Source organism: Zonotrichia leucophrys, chromosome 9 (genome assembly GCF_028769735.1).
Source record: "Zonotrichia leucophrys gambelii isolate GWCS_2022_RI chromosome 9, RI_Zleu_2.0, whole genome shotgun sequence".
Classification (NCBI taxonomy): Eukaryota; Metazoa; Chordata; class Aves; order Passeriformes; family Passerellidae; genus Zonotrichia; species Zonotrichia leucophrys.
Window position 1 is genome coordinate 15,121,709 of NC_088179.1, and position 15,697 is coordinate 15,137,405.

General features: G+C 43.6%; 1 protein-coding gene across 11 annotated transcripts in view; it reads right to left on the bottom strand.

Annotated features, from left to right (window-relative positions):
- LPP (LIM domain containing preferred translocation partner in lipoma) overlaps positions 1–15,697 on the bottom strand; it is a 318,754-nt gene that overhangs the window by 44,922 nt on the left and 258,135 nt on the right. The gene's annotated exons all lie outside the window — the stretch shown is intronic.

Below are 15,697 nucleotides of genomic sequence, written 5' to 3' on the forward strand. Positions count from 1 at the left end.
AGGCTTGCTGCCTTGTTCAGATTGTTGCTAAAGATGCTATGCGGCAGATAAAGTGAAGACAAGATTTCCTTAGCTCCTGGGAAAAACATTTCCCTAGGGAACACTGTGGTGCAGAGGTGAGGGAAGAGGTGGGTAGAATGCACACCTTTGCTATTTTTCTCTGCCATTTGGATTCCAGAAAATGGAGATAGCCCCTGAAGTTCTGATGTCCCTACATAACAATTGATGTTGAAAGTGGAAGACATTAAGGACAAGGTCAGCCACACTACACAGGAGAACCCCATCAAAGGTAACAGATGAACTATGATCTGTGGCATTGCCCCACTCAAAATGGTACCCTCCAGTTTAAGAATAACTGTGGTGACCCCAGCCCTGGGACCCTGCACTTCTTGAAGGATTCATGGGTGGAGTGATGTGGTCAGTGAGCATGGGAAGGAAAGCAAGAGCTGAGGTACAAGCAGGAAAGCAGACTGAGTTCAATAGAGAATTATTCATAAAGGCATATAGAAATAATATGTATCTGATAATAATTCCACAATCCAGTAGTGATATAATGCTCCCTCATACCTGTTTATTGGCCTTTTCATGCAAATACTGCACATCTTTTACAAGTTAGACCTGTCTTGTCATCTCAAGAGTAGGACTGCTGCCCTTCACTGTGAACTGACAATGTCCCCACACTCATGACTTCTTTCCTGCCTGTCCCACACTCCAGCAAGCTACATTCAGGGAACAAAGCATGTAAGCTACTTTTGGATCCCTCAGGATGTGGCAGGATGATATATATACACATTTGAGATATATTAGGAAAGCTTGGAAAAGAACCCAGATCATTACCATTTGCTACAATGGTATAACTGTAGTTGGCTTTATACAGGACAGACAGTTCCTGACTCAAACAGCTCCCAGCCTGAGCAATGTGGAAGGAGAACTCACCAGATGAATCCAGACAAGTCTGGAAATGCCCCAAATGGAATTAATAATGATGTATTTCAACTTAACTTTCCTTAGCATTTGTTATTAGGGTTTTGATTGTCACTGTTGTGCTTTAATCACTCCATTGTAAAACTTCTAGAGAAGACTCCTTTTTTATAAGCAGAAAAGGAATTCAGGTTTCCCAGCATGGTAGTGAGGCTACAGAGCACAGGGGAAGAATGGAAAAAACCATGAGGGCTAGGAAGAAAAAAACCCAAACCCACTGGAGAGAACCACAGTACAGAACTCAGCACTGCACTGAGAAGGAGGCAGAAGACACCTCCTGTGTAGCACAGGAGAGCCCTGCTGAGCCCTGGTGTGGACAGCACAGAGCTGCTCCAGGGCCTTCTCCAAACATCTCGTGTAGCTGGGCTGTAATACGAAGAGACGTCTGGGGAGCAGTTAATATCTCTATATATAAAACATGAAATTGAAAGCCATTAGTGTATTACTTTACACAGTGTTTTTCCAGAGGGAATATTCCACTGAAGAATTTATTTTCCCTAGTGTGCCATTCTGTGATCATCCGGTATTATTTTTATGAGGCATTTGGACATGGAATAATGTAGTGTCTATGCAAACACTTCTCAGCTTTCTTTGTTAACATCTGAGCAGAACATGTGGGAATCTTTACCCCTCCTTTTCTTCTCACACTCATAATTTAGCCAGCTCTTGTGTGCTTCAGCATTTATCTTCCTCTTGGACCAAGGCATCTCTCCATTTGCAGAAGAAGCCGTCTACATGGAGACCATACTTATGCTGCACCTATGCCAGGAAACCTGGGTCTGTTTCCTAACTCAAATGCGTACTCCTGTTATCTCTGACAAGTCACTCAGTGCCTTTGTACCTCTGTCCTCTCTTTGAGCAAAGGGCATAAAGACATCTTCTCTGCCTCCCAAAGGTGCCCTGAGGCTACACTCCCCCATGGCTCTGAGGTATTCCCCAACTACACTGCTGGTGGTCAGATACAAACCAAAGAGTAGCACAACATGAGTTTTGGCCAACTTCTCCCCTTAAAGTTAGTTTCCTGAGGCTTTCCTTCCTCTTTCTGGGTTTTTCCATAGAAGATTCCCACTGAGGAAGCAACAGACTTAATCTGTCTACATTTATGAGAAGTCCAGTTTCTGCTATTAAGTACACAGACAGAAATACTCCTATAAACTCTCACACAGGAAAGCTTAAAGAAAGCTTCCTTTTTTATAAGTTTATATGCAAATTATAACACTGTGGCCTTGAGCAAACCCTGTTTTTCATGAGACATGGCCACTCCAGTGAGAATCAAAACACAAGCTCTTTGCCTAGCAACTCTCCCAACTGACTCACTCACCTAAAAGGTAAAAACAAATAAGCCAAAATATTCAAATTTGGGAGCCAACAGTTGGGTGGCTGGATCCACTTAAAGGCACATGGGCAAATATACAACCGATCTGGTTTGCAGCAATGCAATCACTGGAAACTGCACCTTCTGCAGACCATGGTGCAATCTGGGAACTCAAGGCTTCTGCAAAAACCTGTCTCTTCTCCCAGCTCCTGCAACTCACTCAAATGTAGTTGAAAATGGCTATTAGTTTCAAGTGTTGGTGAAGGAGGAACTGACAAGCAGACAGGCACATGCACACAGGCAGTGTGATTGCACAAGCCTCGTTTCCTTAGAAAACCAGAAAAACCCCACTAAAAACAATGTATCTATCATTATGTCTGATAAAAACAAAACAAAGGTCTGCTTTTCCTCTGTGCCAGTTACCAACGGCGAAGGTATTTGTGGTTGGGCTCACCACAATTAAGTGCCCACACATGTTCCCCATTTTAATATTTTCACACTGTCTCAAATAACCCAGTCCGTTGTGTGCAGAATACCCATGAGTGAACACAGAACAAGTTGCACTGCTTATTGGGAAAGAAGTAGCAAAAGGCAAAGTTTGCAAGACTCAAGAACAAACAGATTGCACAAAAAAGATTACACAAATAATCTAAGAGAAAAATAGCAGGCAGCGTATTACAGTAGAAACACAGAACAACGTGACCCATTTGCTTTCCACAAGCAGCATTTAAAAGGCAGCTTAAAGACAAAGGACAAAATTAGCACTAAACTGCATGAAGATGAGAAACTATGTCATTTCAACATTCTTCCTTTGCCCCTTCAGCCCTTTTTAGATCCTTTTCAAGATCATTTCAGCAAAACTAGAAGGCGATATGTTGGCAGCAAGCCTGGGAGACCAGAGTTCTCTATTTTTGCATGAAAGAGGTTCATAACCTTGGCCGTGCTGTGACCTTCCCTCAGCCCAGCCTGGCTGCCACATGGTGGTCTTACCTTGGGGGCGTGTACAGAAGTGCCTGAAGAGGCTCCCCTGCTGAAAATGCCACACTTAGTGAGTGCATTACACAGAAACACTTCAGCAGCTGAAAGGATACATCAGCTGCTATACTCTATTCTGAAACCTCCTCACTTAATGTCTTCTGCTGTGTAAAAAAGTTGAAATATTGTGAATCTGAAGGAAGGGGGGGAAGGAGAAGAGGAGCTCATATGGCACATGATGCCATGTTCTAACTTCTTGTTATCTCATTATTCTTATTATATGGTTTTTGCCTATACCACCACAGATCCTGTCTGCTCAGATTATAGAGTAGATCCATTCTGCTTGGTATTGGGAAAAGACAGAATTCAAAGAATGGCTCAACTGCAGGAGTTCACAACCTAATACAAGCAATAACAACTAGGTAGTGATAGGAAATAGAAGGAAACAATCAGATGAAACCAGTCAGCAAGGGAAGCTGTGGTCTCAGCACTCAATGTTTTACTGTTGACAAGGAGTCTGTAGACAGCACAGCAAAGGAAAAGGTTAAGGAAGGATTTGAAAGAGGACCCGGAGGGAGTTTAAAGGAAGTTTAATGGAATGCTTCTGAAGAAAGGACAAAGACAACACAAAAGAGAATGTAAGTGCTTGAAGGTTGAACATAGACAGCTTCAGATGGGAAGGATGAGTTGGTATGTCACTAGAGAATACTAGACAAAGAAGGGTGGGAATAGGTCATTACAGGTTGGGCAGGTAAAGACATGAAGCTTCTGTTTGATATGAGGCAGAAATGAAACCAGAGGAGAGATGTTTAGGAGTTGGATTCGATGATCCTTGTGGGCCCCTTCTGACTCAGGATGTTCTATGACTCTATGACTAAGAGGCAAAAATCATCTGGCCTAAGTTAAAAGCCAGAGAGTTATTTCTACAGCTAGTTGAGCATGAATAGAGAGAAACTGCATTTTTTGAAAAGGATGTTGCACAGATTCAAGGTCACTGGAGCTTAGATGCAGGTTTTAACTGTGAAGATGAATAGGAAAGGCCATAATCTGAGCTGTTACTCAGCAAAGCTCTTAAGATTTGGCCAGAAACTGGGCACAATCTGGAGATGAGGAATTAGGCACAGAGTGTCCCACCTTATCTGGGACATGCATCACTTTTAAATGTCAGATTAAGAACATGAGCAAATGAGACAAACATCCACCACTGAAGATGGATGATGGAATAGGTACATGTCATACTAATTCTTATGGCAGTAATATTCTGATAGCAATCACGCTGGAGCTGAGGATAAAGGCAATGTAACTCCACACAGGGGGCTTGAGATGCTCCTGTTTGCACATCCAGGGACTTCAGCAGCCTTTTCTAGGCTACAGCATTATTTTTCTGTCATACCTACTTAGACATTAAGCCATTGGCAGCACCATTGTGATGTACAGTGTCTAACACAGACAATTCAGGCAACTACAGATGCCAAGAGCAGAGAAAGCAGAGAGAAAATGTGCAAACCTCTCCACAAAAGGCTTAAATTCATGAATTCAAAGCATGCATTCTATGAAGACGAGATAGGGGATAATTTTCTGATAAAAGCATCAAAGTAGGGAGGTTCTGCATTTGCTGAAACATGGGGAAAAAACGTTGATATCTCAAAAAACTCGGCATGACGGAAAAAACTGTTTCCCACCTAACCATACAGTGGGAATACATCACAAGGTCATATCCTCAGTGCCTATCAATTACACAATTTCCCTTGATCAGCTAAGTGTATTCCCCGGCTCTCACTGCAGCCCTGATACACAACACAAGAAAGACCTAAAAAAATACAGCACACTGCCTTTTCAAAACGGTACCAAGAACACTTTGAAAACAGATAAATACATTGAACAGAATATCTCACTAAAAGTTCCTCTAGCAGCCTCAAGACAGCCAGTATTTCCGCTGTGTTATTTTTCTAATCATTTCTGTTTAGAGTTCGCCAGCGAATGCATTTTAGAGATTCATGACGCATTCTGCTTTTGGAAGTCTTTGAATCAGCTGGCAGTAAATGTGGAAAAATCATTATTCCTAATGAAGAAATATTGATGACAAAACAGCATTTCGAGGACAACGTTGACCATAAGTCAACAATGTAAAAAGACTTTCCCCTATCTCCCTCCTCTTTCCTAGTGACTTTTATCCAAGGGTTTTCAAGCATTTCCCGAGCACACAGGATTCCTCAGGACACCTATGTCAGACAGGCAGAATTACTCCATTTTAAGAGGATGCAGGGGCAGAAATTGATTATTAGCATAACAATGTAACAGCAGACCTTAACTTAGTATACCCTAATCAAGTTAAATCCCAGTCAGAGCTTCTGCAACTCAGAAGTACCCAACAGGTCCTGGGTTCTTTGATTCATCCAAAGGGAACAGAAGCAGCATCTCTGATCCACAAGGGAGGGTTTATGCCCTTCTACAGTGCATGGGAGGTATGTGTCTAACTGATTATGCTAGACACAGATGTGTTGATCATATTTGTCCCAGAGTGATTCTGACATTTTGGCACTCAGGGCATTGCAATAATGGTACAGCGGGAAACACAAAGGCATTATGTACATTTTGTAGAAAACTATACTATTTAGCTCATCTTACCCTTGCCTTCCTTACCTACACTTTTCTTGCTTTTGACTGAGTGGGAAGCCCTTGGCAATGGTTTATTGTGCCAGGATCCAAGCTTGAAGTGTCACCATTTCACAGTAGCAGGCTGTATGCATCAATTGTCTTACACAGCCTTTGGACATGAGACATATCAATCTTAATTCCCTCTTCTTCAGTAGACGTCAGAAAACACAATCTTTCACAGTAAACACAGATTCATGCTGCAATGTGTGCCTGAAACACTTCATAAATTAAATCCAAGGCCATGATTTAATTACTGAGTCCTGGTTATTCTGCTTTAACTGTGTTCCACTTGTACTCCAGATGTACAGGTCCCCGCAGTGACCTACTTGTCATTTGTACTGTACAGCATTGTGCAGTAGCTGCACTCTCGTGTTGTTTGCATCCCTTTCCTCCGACCACAATACAACTTCATATTCTCACTTTGCTTGGCTGTAAAAACCTGACACATTCTCAGTGTGCCCCGGAGGTCCCATTCCACACCACAGAGCAAATGCACTGCAACTGTGCAGGCTCACTCTGCCAACACTTTACCTTCTCAAACATTTCTTCATGCTGCTCATCACAAGATTACTGTCCCAGCTGATCTCTAGGCCTTTCCAACACCCCAGGAAAGGTGGAGGACTGTTAGGACACCCAACATGCAGGCAGGGAACTTGAGACCCACACAGGTTAAATAACCCTCCAAGGGTCACACAAGAAGTTTATGATGGAGCCAGGAACTGAAACCATATTTTCTCAATCACAGTCTGATTTCTTTAACCATAAGGCCATCTCTGAAAAAAACTGATGCTAAGAAGGCCTGTGGCATAAAAACTCCACTTCAGAGGGAGCTCCCAGTACCAGTCTTACTAAAATCCCTTCCCAAGGAGGAGGAATTTGCTCCTTGTGTGGACCATGGCATCACTTTCTGGCAGCCTGGCTGAGCCACATAGCAACTGAGCACACAGAGTTCTGTGCATCTGCTACTGTCCTCTGTTTATTTACAGAGAAGGAAAGACTCTGCTTCCTTCAACATCTGTGGTGGTGATCCTTTACCCATCTATATCCCCCTCTCCTCAACATCCTGGGACACAAGAGACAGTTTAGTTTGTTTCTGATATAAACCAGATTACAATGACAGGTACCTCCTGAAATTATAGCAGCCACAAGGTACTACTACAAAATGGAGAGGACCACTCCTGATTTTCCCCAAAAAATACAAAAATTCAGGTTGAACAGGATCTTGAGAAGACCTGGAAATTATCTTAGTGCTTCGAAGGCAGCACCAACTCTGTCTACAGCATTCTTGATAGATATTTGTTTAACCTGCTCCTAAAAACCTTCAGCAACAGAGATTTCACAAAGCACTTGGTCAAAAAATCTCAGTGGGTACCTAACCATACCACCAGTGAGCCTTTCTGCCATCCAACCACAGTGCCCCTCGCAGCAAGCCAAGCCAATGCCTTTTTACTCCGTTCATGATGGCCATAAGGAAAGCAGACAGGCTCACACCAGCTGTAAGGACGGATCGGAAGATGCCCTCCGGCAGGCTGGTGTGTCCCCGAGCCCCACACACCGGTGAGTCCCACGCTGGATGATGTGCAGTGAGTGTGCCAGCCCAGTGGGGGTCAGTGATGCTCTACAATATTTAAGGTCCTAGACACCTTTTTTGCAGCATGCTTTGCCTTTTTTCTTTTTTTCCTCCTGTTGTTGTTGTTACATTGTGTCAACTTTTTGGCACGTGTTTTACCATGTGCGAACGGCTTGAAATAGAACCCCGCTTACATCTGGAGACAAAAAAAAAAAAAAAAAAAAAAAAAAGAAGAAAAAAAAAGGGTGAGAAAAAGAGTGGGAGAGAGGAAACATTCCTCCCTTTGCTAATCGATCAAGGAAATGCAAAGGAGAGAGTAAAATGTACTCTATTTCCTTTAGAAATGTTTCCTTTAATGCCGATGAAAGCGGCCAGATGACAGAGGCCGCGGCTGTGCACGGGCTCGGGAAGCAGAGCAGGAGCTGTCAGCGCAGGCACGGGGGTGTCCCTGGCAGCCGCAGCAATCCCTGCTCCAGCCCTGCCTCTCCCGGGCTCTCCAGCAGCAAACACGGCCCCTGCTGTGTGCCGGGCACTCCCTGCTTCCCTCCCCACCGCTCCCAGCCCGGCCTGAGCCGGGCATGGCTATGGGGAAGCAGCAGCTCTATACTGCAGGTGTAGCGTCGGATTGAAAGAAGTAACATTTCATAATTATTCGTGTTTGCAGGCAAGACTTTCAAAAAACCAATTTGTACCAAAAAAAAAAACCACCACAAAAAACCAACCCAGTCAACAAATGCTTAACTCAGGAGTGCAATAACTTCATTTGGTAAAAAAAAAAATAAAATTTAAAATGCATACTTTCAAAGAAGTCCCCCACAGTCCTGCGTCATTACTCCTCTCTGATTGCATGTAGTAAGTTCAAAAAGTTACACACATAAAAACATCTTTAAAAAAAGAATGTCAGGCAAAAATTATAAAGGCTGTAAGAAAGTGGGCCTTTTCCATTTTTTCAAAAGCTGAGAAACCTCTCATTTTATTCTACTTTCACAGGAAAATTAAGACTTTCTAAACCAAAAATTACTCTTTTCCTTGGAACACATCACTAATGCCTAAATCTTATTTTTTAGTGAGATGTTACCAGTATGTAGCATCCAAGGAACAACCTCAGCAGTTCTCTGCTAAAGCCCTGGCAAAGGTGAGGCCACCAGCCAAGTTCTAATGGGGCTATCAAGAAACCTCTCCCTGGGCATTTTATCCCAAAGTTGATTCTGTGGGGGTTTACCCCTCATAGGAATGGGAAAACACAGCAAAGGGGAACAGTTGCTGACTGAGCTGCAGATCAGACAAATTTTGGTGATCCCAACACTGAGCCACTCCCATTGCACTTGCAAAGCCATATTGCATGATAAACCCTGGACAGTGAAACAACCAAATACATGATGGCACACAGAGTGAGCCAACCATGCTTGTATGAATCTCCTGCAGGTACAGGAAAGCAAGATACCAGGTAGGAATCTCTTCCTCCCACCCTCATCAGGGGCCACTGACAGGGGGGCATTTTCTGAGCTATCCCCTGACCCACTGGGCTTGTTCTGTCATGCTGCACCAAATTTCAGGATCCTGTTTTGGAAGGCCACAAAAAAATACCTGGTCATTACAGGGGTGCCAATGGCAGCAGCCTCAGACAGCAGCTACATGGGGCAGCTCTGCCTGGCCCATCTGGGTCCTCTGGCAGGTGTCTCTCCCAGCGTGCTGTCCCAGCCTGCTCCCTCCGTGGCTCAGGAGAGCAGCCTTGCTGCTGGAGCAGGGGAGGGTGATTGCAGGGGCTGCTGCACCTGATCCTGTCCGTAAGTGATGGCTGTAACACAGAGCAGAGCTGGAGGCCAGAGGAGCTGCTCTCCTCAGAGGCTTGGTGCTCACTGTGCAATGCTTCATGCAGCTTCTCCCAGCCCTTCCTCCAGCTGGGAAGGATCAGTGGCAGGCTGTCCACAGGCTCGTGCTGCTGCTCAGTGCAAATACACCTTAAACATAGATCAAATTCTCCTGAGCTCTCAGCTTTCTGTCACAGCTGAACCGAGAGTGCAGTCAGAAGGGACCAGCTAAGACTCAAACTGATACAGACAGCAGCCTTTACATCTAGCTCAAACAATGAGTTGTCTTTTACCATGTTCCCAAAGGACTGTGGTTGGGTTTGCCATTTCCAGCAGGAAAGCAGGCTCAGGGAGCCCAAGTAATGGGGTGCAGTTCTGTAATGTTACTTGCAGGACAAACACAGAGCAAATAATGTCCCCTGTCCCAAAGACTTTCATCTCCAACTGCATCTATGTTGTACAAAGGCACTTCAAACTACTTCTGTCCCCCTGCCCAGCCAATCTATTTCATAAGCCTAGGATAGGCACCATCAGTGTGTTAAACAGACTCAAGCCCAGCCAAAACTCACATCCATGGCTGGGCATGAATGACTCAATTCACTCTTCCACAGCCTGACTGTGCTCCAGCTGGTATTCCACAGCTTGTCTCTGCTTCATGGCATCACTGGGAAGGTGGTGGAATGCATTGATTTTGACCAAAGGCTCTATTCAGTGGTGAAGATGAAATTGCCTGAGTAATGGCAAGGTTTTGAGTCAGAGATGCTTCCTGTGCCATTGGCTCTGGCCTGCCATCCTGGCATGCCTCCTGCATGCTTGCCTGAGGAAAAACATCTGACAAAATCCAAAACATGGGGAGGGAACCTATATCCCCACTGCCAAAAGTGAAAGAAAAAAAAAAAGAAGTGAAGAAAGGCTGGATCAGACAAAGAGCAGTGTCCTGAACAAATGGCAGCTCTCATAGGCCCGACAACATTAAGGCCTGAGGTTTTCAAAGGTGCCTGGCTGCATTAGAAGATGTCACACCAAATTTCAACCAGCACCTCGTTTATTTCAGGTTTTTTGAAAACCCTGCCTTTCACAATCCGGCACCAGCCCAAAGCTTCCTTGCTGTTTTGAAACATGTGCTGTCTGTGTGTTGACAGCAACCCTGCCATAAATCACATCCCTCAGGCACTGGAAACCACCTCACCTGTATGCTGAGCATCCACTGTTCCTTGCAATGAATTCCATCACTCCAAATTTCTCAGTAGCTGGAATCAAGTAATGCTGGTTGGTTTTTTTTTGTTGTTGTTGTTGTTTGTTTTTTTTTTTTTAATATTAAAGCTACCTACTAGACAGAGGTTTCCTTCTTCATCCCAAAATTGGAGACCTTTCCAACCCGGTACAAGGTCCAATATTTGTTTACTCTCTTGGACAAGTAACAGGAACTTCACAACCTGGGAAGGAGACACACTCTGATTCTGCAGGAGATATTCAATATTTGTTCCTATTCAGAATGACCACACATATCATAATCTTAAAATGTGACACTGGTATTGAAAGCAAAAGTCCTTTTAAAATGTCATTTGATGTTGGTGACACTGTATTTACTAAACTGATATAATTAAGGAGTAACTATAATTCTGCTCCTCCTCTGGGTCATGGGACCTGCTTTTACTGGCCAGGGTAGATGGAAAGTAATACTGATAACTCTCTAATTTGAGAATAACCTCCCAGTGGCACATGCTTAATCTGGAGTCCATGATGGAGCACTCATATCAAGTACCCACAGATCATTATGCTCACCTGATTGCCACATTCTCAGAGCTTGATACATAAGGATATCAAAGTTTTCTTGCTTGGCCTCCACTACAAGTGACTTAGTGCAAAATATGAGATACATATTTATAACAACTATTATTTTATTTGAAGAAAATATGTGGAAATCCATCTGCACAATTGCATGTGTCACTCTCACACATCCTACAGCTTTTGACTCAAAATTAGCAAGGCTTAAAAAATAATAAGTTAAAAAAACCTCACACCATAAAACCAAGCTCTTTAGTGGCATTAAGTCTGACCTGTTTGCAGTGGTGGCTTTGACTCTAGGGCCTGTTGACTAATAGTAGGAGACACGGGAATTGTGGGTACTGATCCATTTATCATGATTAAAGACTGTCCTGACATTTCACCTTAAGATCTCTGTGAGGAGGCTCTGATGTTGACCGGCATCTACAAAGGCGTGCTCAAAGTACTATTCATCAATCATCACTCATCCTAGTGCTACTAAGATGGAAGAGTCTTCCTGAATTGGCTTCTATGCTAAGGGCACCAATCCCTGTCTCCTGAATTATTCACACAATTCATGACCTGAAAATTTTGTGCCAAAGGAAACTGAAACCGTAAAACTTTCTCCTCGTCCCTCCCATGGCTGAACCAATCGGAAAGGACTGATTTGATATCCAGAGCTCATGATGAGTTCTGCCAGCCCAATGCCCTTGAGCAGAAAAGGCCATCATCATCATCAGGGATTGTAAGTGTTTGCCAAAAACTTGGTGCTGGAAAACGTCCTGAACATGCCGTACCGGTGACGGCAACTCTGTATGAGCAAAGTTGGCAAATCACTGTGCTCTGAACTTTCAGGGTGCTGGTTTTCCTACATTCATGGGAGTTCACTGTGAAACCAGTAAGGGTATCTAATCCTCATTAAACTCTTTGGTGTGACAGTAAGGAAAACTGATGGACTTGTTTACATGCGATAATGGAATAATTTGAAATCCACTAGACCTCCAAATTTAGATCTGACATAAATGCAGGGACAGTTTATACCAAGCCTGATTTTAACTGATGTCTTAGTCGATGTCTTTTGAATTTGTATGACCAAGCCCAGAAAGCCAACACTGGTCTAAGTCATTTGGTTTCCACTTTCATATAATACGATGCAGCTTTATTGTGTTGACCAAGTCAGATGTGATGGGTAAGTCAGAGAAGCTATTATTTCCACCCCAGCATAGGAAAAAGTGTGGGAGACTTTTGTCCCAGTGGAAAGCTACAGCTTACAAAAGCCTTCAAAACAGAGCCTTTTGGGACTTTCAGAACGTTTCAGAAATTGCTTTCATTGTTTTCCATTGTTCTAAGCATCCCTGCACAGATGAGGACCTACAAAACAAAATGCATTATGTAGCTTGTAGGAAGTCTACAACCATGTTCTAGACCAGATGACTCCAGAAGAGTTTGTGATAAGCTTCAGATCCACATCCAAACATCAGAACACCTACAAAAAAGTCTGAGTTCAGTGTTGCTTCATGAGAAAGTCAAAGGAGCCCGACCATAGCAAAAAAGAGAGACTGGCATTTTGGAAATCACAGACTAAAGTTTTATGAGCTCCAATTCATGCAAATGAGCCCTGTCTAAGGTATTAAGGGTCATGCAATATTCCCAGCTAAGAGTGACATGAAATTAGTAAATTGCCATGGGGAAACAATATTAATATCTCATTGTACAGTCTTATTTGTGCTGTATATTGTTCTGTTCTCCCCTGTCCCAAGAGCACAAGAATGAAGGTACTGCACACATTGATGTCCTAAGAGTTTACACAGGATTTATTCAGCCAGACTGATTTTACTCTAGCCAAGCTGATGTAAGTTGCAGCATCATCTTCTCAAGCTACTGAGATGCGAGCCACAATATGCCACAATTAGACCATGCTCCAGAACACCATCCTGTGAAATGTTTGTTCTTCTGAACAAATTGTTCTGCAATTTCCCTAGGCCAGAACAGCTCTTGTAATCAGACATTTGCTGGATGCACACCATTCCTACTTGCTACCTAACAGGTGTTACTCATAGTACCAGGACTTCTGTCACTTACATGGGACTCAAGGCCACAGGTCAGCCACCTTGTCTTCCCTGAAAGTTGTGCCACAAAGGGCAGTAGACAGCAAGACTGTGTGTGCACATCTTGTACAAAATAGAAGGAAGCAGAGTCTGTAGACTTGAAACAGCTTAGTTATTGCTCCTCACCCAATGTCCTGCTGTAATCAGAGCAAAGAAATAACAGAAAACCCAATGAGATGCTAAGACTAATTTGCTTTCTGTGAAGCATTGTTTTTGTTTAAAAGACCAAGACACACTTGAATCAATGGGCCTTACAAACAAAAATCCTTTACTCACCTTTACAGGCATGACCAGACCTAGCTCAGGGCACAGATCTCTAACCCCAGAGCAGCAATGTCCCTCTGGCCTAAGTCTGGGGTGGCCTCTTTTCCAAAGCCTGTCTTTGACCCTCCTGCTGAAGCTCCTAAAATGTACATTATTGGAGTGGTTTTCTGCCTAAGCCCTCAAGAAAGTATGTGACTCTTCCCTGTGTGAGTGAACAGAGCAGCTTCCATTCCTCACTCAATTTAGAGACAGCAGGGCAGAAAGAGACTGAGAGAGTTCAAATGACAAGCTTTCACTAGGAGCTGGCCATGTAACTGACACAGACCTTGTGGCTCTCCTCAGCCACCCTTCTGACAGAGGGATGCCATGGAGATGGCAATGCAGCAGCTGCGCACATCTGCAGTGCACATTCTCCACTTCCTTCACCTCCTGAATTCTGCCTGTGAAAAACAGCAGAAATAAATCTGACCATGGGCAAGCTCCGTTTTTCACTCCCCTCCTCTTTTTGTTGCCATGCATGGAAATTGAGTATACACAGAATATGAAGTTATAGTGGTCTTAGTATCCATTAGTAGTGGCCTAATGGAACTACACAAGCACAGCACACTGAACCCTGTGCTTTGCCATTTTATCTTTAGAAGAAGGCAATGGTTTTAGGCATGTACAGATAAAAGATGGAATATTTTAAAATGTCCCACCCAAACATCCACTCTTATTGTAGCCATACCTTCCCCAGTCCTGTCCTTCCACCTTACCTTCCTCCCTCCTCTAAACAACACACATCAGATTTGCCAGTGTGGAGAGAATCACACTTCACATGACCCATGCAGGCATCAAAAACTGGATCAGTTTGATGTGAGATGTCGAGATGGAGAATGGGAAAGAAAGGAAGGCCATTAGAATCAGACTCCAGGTAGTATCCTGCCCTATATATATGTGTCTACACACTCACATATTTATTTATACATTTTAAGATTCTCACTCATTCCAGCCACGGGACAGAAATGAGAAGCAGCTGCGCAGCTCGTGGAGATGACAACAAGAACACATGACCAGAATTAGCTCCACGTTGGCAGTGACGTTCACTAGGACTTTCCTGTCCAGAAGAGCTGGCTTCATATGACAGTCTTCTGCACAGCATAAAGGACCCACATTAGAGTCCTTTCTAAATGTCTCCCTCCAGCTCAGCTAGACCCAATTTCTTAGCTCATGTGATCACAAACTCTGCACTAAAAAGAGTAGAAAGTCAATATTGTCATGTCCCAGCCATTCATCAACACAAGTGAAAATTCAAGGTAAAAGGCTTCAGGCTTTCTGCAGTTTTTTTGACAGTCACACGCTGAATTCACTTGTCTTTCACAGCAAGCACATAGTGAGGAAATAGAGACATTTAAAAAGCTGGGGTTTTTTCCAAGTGTAATTTTAAATGACAACAAAAGCAACTAAAACCCCTACAAAAACCCCCCTTCTTTCAACCTGCACTCACAAAGAATGCAGCACATTACCTGCCCAGCCTGCCCCTGACAGTACAGACAGAATCAGAACATGTACTGAGCAGATAGTAAGTTATTAACCTCTCAAGATACTGTCTGGAACCAGAATTTGTTGAGGAAATTGTATTTTAAAGTTCAACACTGCTGCTAACTGAATACAGCCTGATTCACAGCTTTAAACAGACAACTTAGCATGGCTGGGACAGTGATTTGAAAGAATATACAAAACAAAATAATTCACATCCCACATCCAGCTGTCTGTCCTTAGCAGTGGACAGTACCTTAGGCTGTGGAAGATGGTTGTACCCATACCTCTAAACTCTCAACAAAGGGGTCTGCTATTGTCAAAGGGTTTTACTTAACCACTTGTGTTTAATGGGGAGATGCACTTGCCAACTGTCAGAACTCATGTCACTACCTGTGCTGTCCCCTTTTGACCCTGGTGCTGTGAACACAGTTTTTCAGAGGTTTGGCTCTTAGCTCACACTTAGAGAAGTAATTATTTCAACATCTCTGTGCATGTCTTGGCAGACACACAAGGAAAAAAAAAGAAAAAAAAGGCAAATGAGCAAGTTGCTAAATGAAAGCTGGTGACAAGGTATCAGGTGCAGTCTCCCAGCTCCACTTTGCACCCACAGTGATCCCACTGCTATTGACATTGCCTGTTCCCCTCAATGGGGCTGGCTGACGCAGGGCCATGGGACAGGCACGGTGCTTTGCCACTCTCTCCTGCTCAGCTGACACAATCTGTGCTG